General features: G+C 55.5%; 1 protein-coding gene and 1 long non-coding RNA gene across 5 annotated transcripts in view; one reads left to right on the top strand and one right to left on the bottom strand.

The window, feature by feature from the left end:
* Positions 1-4664, bottom strand: LOC144367594 (uncharacterized). Of its 2 annotated transcripts, none has more exons than XR_013427156.1 (3): positions 4506-4664; positions 1435-2172; positions 1-363 (listed from the first exon to the last, which is right to left on the bottom strand). It is a non-coding gene; the product is annotated as an uncharacterized LOC144367594 (long non-coding RNA). The 2 variants fall into 2 exon arrangements; XR_013427155.1 differs by lacking the exon at positions 4506-4664 and adding an exon at positions 4235-4325.
* Positions 3783-6000, top strand: part of Zc3h7a (zinc finger CCCH-type containing 7A) — a 34674-nt gene continuing 32456 nt past the window's right edge. For 2 of the 3 annotated variants that reach the window (XM_078024655.1, XM_078024653.1), the window contains exon 1: positions 3783-3885. The gene's annotated coding sequence lies outside the window, so the exon portion shown is untranslated. Of the gene's footprint in view, positions 3886-4827; positions 5106-6000 lie in introns of those variants that run through there. The other variant, XM_078024654.1, reaches the window with a different exon arrangement.

Genomic DNA, 6000 nt, shown 5'->3' with positions numbered 1-6000 from the left:
GAGAATTTTTTTAATATTTATTTTTGTTTTCGGAGGACACAACATCTTTGTTGGTATGTGGTGCTGAGGATCAAACCCGGGCCGCACGCATGCCAGGCGAGCGCGCTACCGCTTGAGCCACATCCCCAGCCCATACAAATCCTTTTTAGTTCTTTTTTTTTTTTTTTTTTTGGTATAGGGGTTTAACCGAGGGGCAGTTCTCCTGCCTCAGCCTCCCAAGCAGCTGGGATTACAGGCATGCGCCACTGTACCCGCCTTTTTTTTTTTATACTTTTTTTAGATTCTGATGGACCTTTCATTTTACTCATTTATTTACATGTGGTGCTTGATCTCCTTTCACCTGCCTTTTTCTTTCTTCTTCTTCTTTAAGAGAGAGAGAGAGAGAAAGAGAGAGAATTTTTTTTAAATATATATATTTTTTTAGTTTTCGGCAGACACAACATCTTTGTTTTTTTTTTCTTCTTTTTTTTTTTTTTTTAACAAAACACTCCGTGTTATGATTTAGATATGAGGTGTCATCCAAAAGCTCTTTAATGCAGGACTATTCGGGGTGAAATGATTGGATTTGACAGCTGTGACCTATCTGTCCACCCAAGTTTCAGTGGACTCTGCGGGTGGTGACTGTGGGCTGGAAGGGTGTGGCTGCAGGCTGTGGGTCCTGGGGGTGCCTTGCAGAGGTGTATCTCCCCTGTGCTCCCCCCACTCTGCTCCCTGGCAGCCCCACCCACAGCGGCTCTCCTCAGGGGCTGTCTCACCTGGGGCCCAGAGAAATAGAGAAACAGAGTGAGTTATCTATGGCCCGAGACCTCTGAGACTGCGAGCCCCAAATAAACCTTTCCTTCTCCAAGTTATTCTTGAGTGTTTTGGTCACAGCGACACAAAGCTGCCTAAAACACTCAGCATCCTAACAGACTATATAATCTACTTATAAATGCTGTCTGTCTTAGCCTCCTGGAATGTAAGTACATGAAAACAGTGATCCATGTTTTCATCTAAAAGTTTTGGCACAGATTTAAGTACTCAGTAAATGCCTGTGGGCAGGATAGTCACTCTTAGGTGCCCCACACGTGCCCTGCCTATCCTGCGGTGCTTCGGCTCACTGATGCACAGAGCTTGTACAGAGCAGGTATCTTTATTCAACTTTGGGTCTTCAGAGAACATCCATGTCCAGTGTAAAAATAGCAAAGAATCTGAAAAATTCTCTCCACTAGGTAGAAGCTGAGGAGGCAGCAACTCCATCTGTTTTACTTAGCATCTGATAGTCCACTGGCATATCAGAGGCAGGGGTCATCGCCTTGCCAGGGGGCGAGAGGCAGAAGCCGGACAGCTGGTCTAGTCACAGTCCTGCCTGCTTGGCTTTGCTCCCCGTGGCACACAGGACAATGGGTCCCCAGGGATGTTCATTTCCTAACCCCAGGAACTTGTGAATCTTACCTGGCAAAAGGGAATCTGCAGCTGTGATGAAGTGAAGGCTCCTGAGGAGGGGAGGCCAACCTGGATCATCCAGGTGAGCCCCAAACAATTACAAGGGCTCTAAAAGGGAAGGAGGGAGGTGACGAGTCAGAGAAGAGGAAATGATGTTGGAAGCCCAGAGACGCTTCGGGAGCAAGGCCCCACAGGCCACAGGCTCTGAAGACGGAGGAAGGGGCCAGGATGCCAGGAATGCAGGTGGCCCTTAGAAGCCACAAGACAAGGGAACAGGCTCTGCCCCAAGGCCGCCAGAGGAACCAGCCTGGCTAGTACCTTTTCAGCTCAGCGTAATCCACCTCAGACCTGGCACCTCTAGAGTGGTAAGACAAGCTGTGTTGCTTTGGTAAAGGTAAAAAACGTACAATCCAAGCTACTTTTTCCTTGTACCCGCAGAACCATCTCCAGCTTCCTGTTGCTTAAGGGACTGGCCTGCGTCTCTGTTCTCACCTCCCTGACATCTTGCCAACCAGCTTGTCTTTCAGTCTGACTGAAGTTCTTTCCTCTCTTTCCACACACCCCTGCATCTGCAAATCTGTAGCTCATCCTTCAAGTCCTACCCCAAGGTTGCAGGAGACACCCATTCAAGAAGCATTTAGTTGGGGCTGGGGATGTGGCTCAAGCGGTAGCCCGCTCGCCTGGCATGCGTGCGGCCCGGGGTTCGATCCTCAGCACCACATACAAAGATGTTGTGTCCGCTGAAAACTAAAAAAAAAAAAAAAAAAAGGAAATTAAAAAATCATTAAAAAAATTACTCTCTCTCACTTAAAAAAGAAGCATTTAGGACTTTAGGACTTTGGGGCACTATTCTGGGGCTGAGAATATAATATGAGCAGGGCCTCTGCTGTCCTGTCTGGGAGGAGGCAGACCACAAACAAGCACTCATGATTGAGGAGGTAATGGGTGATTCCATCAGTGGTTGTACACATTTGCATCCTTGGATCTTGGCGGCACTGGGTAATACCACGCTGTATAGAACAAGTATAGAGTGTATACTTGTTCTATACAGCGTGGTATTACCCAGTGTATACTTGTAATATACAGGTAATACCGCTGTATAGGGTGCTGGGCTAGTGAGCAAATTTTAGATGGGCTGTCAGAGAGAGCCTTGCCAAGAAAAACGTTGGAGCTGAGACCAAATGATAAGCAGCCTCAGGCAGTTCCTCCTTGGAGAAGCCTGTCTGAAACCAGGGCCCTGCCCATGGGCTCTCCTTCAACTTTTCTGGCTGCCTTTACTGTGTTATTGGCTAAGATGCGTCTCCTCCAAACCCCCTGGTTGAAGCCCTAAACTCCAATGTGTCTGTATTAGTAGTGAAGGCCTTTTAAAAGGAGGTATTTAAGTCATCTGGGGTGGGACTGGTGTCCCCCAAAGAGGAAGAGGCCAGGAATTCGTGCACTCAGAGAAAAGGGCACATGAGGAGGACAAGGCCAGAAGGCAGCTGTCTGCCAGCCAAGGAGGGGAGACCCCACCAGAAAACAGCTCTGGTGTTTGGTCTTTGACTTTCGGGCTCCAGAACGGTGAGAAAGGATTGCTGTTGATTGAGCTGCCTCCTCTGTGGTGTTTCTCCAGGCAGAACAGCCTGCTACACCCGATTTGTAAATCTACATCCCTGGACCCTGGGAGGACCACCTGGCAGGGCCCCTGGCTTGTCCTTTCTGCAGCCCACTCTGCAGGAGCTGAGGGAAGGTTCTGGAATGTCCCAGGTCAGACTCCTGAGGTCAGACTCCCTCCCATCCCCAGGAGGGAACCCGGATTCCGCACAGGGAGGCTCTGCTGCTCAGATCTCCCCATGCCCGCCCTTCCTGGTCCCGCCTCGGGGTCTTCGTGCGCGGGATGGGGCGCCTTCCCGCTGGCCACCCGTCACCGTCCCGCCCTGGGGAGCCCTGGCACCCGCCAGCCGCGCTCTGCCGCCCCCGGGTCGCGGCGGAGGCGACGCCCGGGGGCTGGGGCCCGGAGGCCAGGCCAGTCACGGGAACGGGGCGCGTCCAGGCGTTTCCGAGGACGCAGACTGACCCCGCCGCGGGGAAGGAGCCGCTGGGCCACGGGCTGCAGGGAGCGACACCCTGACGCCCGAATCCGGGTCACCTACGGGGCGCGGCTCCACCGGCAGCGCCGCCGGGGACCACGTGGCCTCGCGGCTCCACGGCCCGCGCACCGGGCGTCCGGGTCGCCGCCGCCGCTTCCGCCGCCCCCGGCCCGACGTGGCGCCGCCGCCCGGGCCCGACGCTCGCGGCGCAGCCAATGGCGGCGTCTCCCGGGCGCGGGGCGCGGCCTCCCGCCGCCAGGGGGCGCCGCTGCGGGCTCAGCCCCGCCGCCACCGTCGCCGGTCGCCGAGGGAAGCTGCGAGCCAGCGCCAGGCCTCGCCGCCGCCTCCGCGCCCCGCGCCCGCGTCCCGCCCGCCGGCGCGCGCCCCGCAGGTAGGAAGCCGGGGCCCGGGGGAGCGCGCGCCGGTCCCGGGCGGGGGAGGGGCGGGGGAGGGGCGGCGGCGGCCGGGAGCGGCGCGGGGGCGGGGGGCGGCGGCGGGGCCGGCGGAGCGCGCCCGGGGCCCGACGGCGCCGCGCTCCCCCGCGCTCCCCCGCTGCGGGCGGAACGGCTCCTTCCCGCTCCTCGCGCCTCGGGCGCACCCTCCCCCGTGGCGGCGGGCGCCGGGGCCGCGGGGCGGCGGGGGCGGCGGGCCGGGCCTCGGGTGCGCGGGGCGGTGGCCGGCCTCCGCCGTGTCGGGGGGCGGGGGCTGGGCTCTGCTCCCCACCCGGGAAGGGTCGAGACCTGTCAGTTCCCCGGGCGGGAATTTCCGGTTCGCGGTGGTCATCGCCGGGGTGTGGTCAGGCTGGAAGGCCCCGCGGGCCCGAGGGGCGGCGCCTGCCCCCTGATTGGGCGCGTGGATCGGGACTGGGCCTCTCCCGGTGCCCCGACCCGAGGGCAGGGCCGGGCTCGCTCAGACGGGCCTCGGGTGCCCACGCAGGTGACCGCTGGCCACGTGGGAGTGTGGAACTGGGTCGAGAGGTGCCTGCGGCCTGGTTCTTGAAGTCGGACTTACCAGGACTTGGGTGGAGAGCGCCTGGGTCGTCGTGTGCCCCCGAGTGCACGTGGGCAGGATGGGTGCGCCTCGGGATGAGAACGGGAGGTCCGAAGTCGTGTCCCGTCCCGTTCACTTTCCTAGTGTGGCTGCGTGACAGTTTACAGTGGCACTGGGGCTGGCGTGATGTTCCATTGGACAGCGCTCAGCGGGAGCCTCTGCCCTCTGCCCTCTGCTGGGCCTGTGGCCTCCTTCCCTGGAGGCTCTCAAGGAACCTGCTCCTCTTCCCCCTCACCCTCTGTTGAACTCAGGAGCCGAATTGCTTGGTGGGGTCTTGTCCTAATTTGCACAATAATTCAGATTAATGGACAGAATTTTCTCCTTGAAAAAATGCCCCCTATCAGCAGTGTGCTGGAGTCAGGGACTAAGCTGTCCAGAGAGGTTGGCTCCACGGAAGTCCTGCCTACCGAAGTTGAATGTGGTCAATACCTGTGTGTCCTGCAAAGAGCCTGTTGGCCTTCTGGGTCCACACGTGCTGGAGAGCTCCAGCCCTGCTCTGCCTGACTGTGACTTCTGCTTGTTGGGGTTGCACCCTGCCTCCACCCTCCTTCGCTTCCCCAGGTACCACCTGTGTTTCCTAGTGAGGGTGGTTCCTCCAACATGTGGCCCACAGTGTGAAGAGTTCTAATTCTGCCAGTTTGGGTGGGTTAAATATGTTGTAAGTGGAAGGAATCAATTATGATAGAATCTCTCAACTCTAGGACATTCCAATAAATGAAGGAAAAGAAACAAGGTTGTGTGGACCGAGTTGCACAAGGCTTGCAGCTGGGTGGGAGGAGACGTTTGTCTTCGAGGTCATCTCTACAAGTGTTTTGCCCGGGGGGAAATACTTTTCTCCAGACTCTTACAAGTGAATTTTTTTCCTTTTAAAGTGGGAGGTGTTTACAAATGGAGAAAAAGCTTTAGATATTACTTTTAAGGGCGGGGTGGGGGAAGAAATATTAAAATATTAATCCAGAAGTTCAAAAATGAATGCTAGTGATAGCGTGTCCATTTTAATTCTCTCTCATACACTCATGTGAGGTGATTTTCATGGATGTGAGGAAATGACATTAGCTATCTTTGCCAAGTTTTATCCCAAGAAATTTGCTTTTTTTTTTTTTTTAATTTATTTTTCAGTTATCGGCGGACACAACATCTTTGTTTGTATGTGGTGCTGAGGATCGAACCCGGGCCGCACGCATGCCGGGCAAGTGCGCTACCACTTGAGCCACATCCCCGCCACATCCCCAGCCCCGAAATTTTCTTTAAAAAAATTTTTTTTCAGTTATAGATGGACACAATAACATTGTTTTTTATGTAGTGGTGAGCATCGAACCCAGTGCCTTACACACGCTAGGCAGGTGCTCTACCACTGAACTACAACTCCAACCCTAGAAATTTGCTTTTTTTTTTTAATAAACCTTTATCTATTTAAATGCGGTGCTGAGAATCGAACCCAGTGCCTCACACATGC

Source organism: Ictidomys tridecemlineatus, chromosome 10 (genome assembly GCF_052094955.1).
Source record: "Ictidomys tridecemlineatus isolate mIctTri1 chromosome 10, mIctTri1.hap1, whole genome shotgun sequence".
Classification (NCBI taxonomy): domain Eukaryota; kingdom Metazoa; phylum Chordata; class Mammalia; order Rodentia; family Sciuridae; genus Ictidomys; species Ictidomys tridecemlineatus.
The sequence above is the reverse complement of the archived record's forward strand: the minus strand, read 5'-3'. Positions and strand labels throughout refer to the sequence as shown.